Consider the following 1,422-nt stretch of genomic DNA (forward strand, 5'->3'; position numbering starts at 1 on the left):
ATAAACCATGGTGACCAGGATCCACCTGGCTGTTCTTCTGTGAGGTTGTTAACCTTCTTGCTCCAGACAGGCTCCTATAGCCTTGCAAGCTCCATGACAGACACTTATGCAACATATGAAGGTGTCCCTAACATGGAGTCGTAAGGAACATTACATCTTCTATTTTATAATCTATGAAGCTATTGTCCAAGGGACAGGAATCCTGCTGGGCTGACCAGTTGGCAACCCTACACACTTTTCCTTTCAGGAAGCACTCCATCCCAGATATACATGTGTAGATATTGCCTATCCTCAAATGAAGGGGGTCTTCCTTCAATGGTTGTAAAATGGAGGAAGGTGGTTTTGACAAAGGGTGTCCATAATTCCCTTCTCCAGAAAATCGGATATATTTTTTTCTGCCACACCAGATTTTCTCCTCTTTGGTGACCTTTCTTCCCAGTACTGATGGGTGAATCGGTGAGTTTTGGTTTCTCTCAGGTTCTCATTTTTTCCAGTCTTAAGCTCAGTTCTCCACATTAGTTTGCAGGGCTTTTTTTTTTTAAAAAAATACTCATTAATCTTCATCAGCATTTTAATGCAAATGTCTTCTAATATACAGATTTTTCCTTATGCACATTTTTGCAAGCAATTTCCCCTAATTTAATCCTTTTTGCTGGTTTTTTAATTTTATTACTTTTTAAAAAATAAGTCATATGTCCATTGAGAGTAAGGGGTAAACAACATATATGTAAAATAAGATTTTCTAAATATACAAACAATCAGTTATTATTATTTGGCCACCTTTATAGATTTCATAAATTTTGGAATGCCTTGGGAACTTTGTTTTTATTGTCTGCTACATTAGTATATGTAATAAAGCTCCCCCACTCTGCCACAAAAGAGTTTTTACATTTCTGTTTTTCACCATCTTTAACTTCTGCGACAATTTCTTTATCAAGGCTAATTGCCAGACTTTGCTATACCACAATGAAATAGATATACCTTTCAGATCTTTCCAAAATCATGCTATTAAAAACTGGGTTGCAACTAAAAGAAACGTAATCAATTGTTTAATTTAATCAATTTAATCCTTTTTGTATGTATTGTGTGTTTTGTATGTTATTTACACTGATGTTTGCATTTTTATATGCAATTAACCTCAGTATGTGCATATTTGTAACATCACTTGCCTGGAGATCTGCATTGCAAAATTCAGATAAGTGTGGATTTTAAAGAATGGCTATGTTTCAGTTTGAGTATTGTTGTGGGGAGTGCAAATTAGGTAGGTTTGCCTTTAAATGCTTCTTAACTAGGTGAACAATGGACTGTGAGCAATAGCCATCACCTAACTGCAAAACACTTGTTTTTAAAACATTGATTTTGGAGAGGGATTTCCCCTAAGATCAAAGAAAATATAGGGGGAATGTAGATGACCGTGATGGT

This window comes from Rhineura floridana, chromosome 6, assembly GCF_030035675.1.
Source record: "Rhineura floridana isolate rRhiFlo1 chromosome 6, rRhiFlo1.hap2, whole genome shotgun sequence".
Taxonomy (NCBI): Eukaryota; Metazoa; Chordata; class Lepidosauria; order Squamata; family Rhineuridae; genus Rhineura; species Rhineura floridana.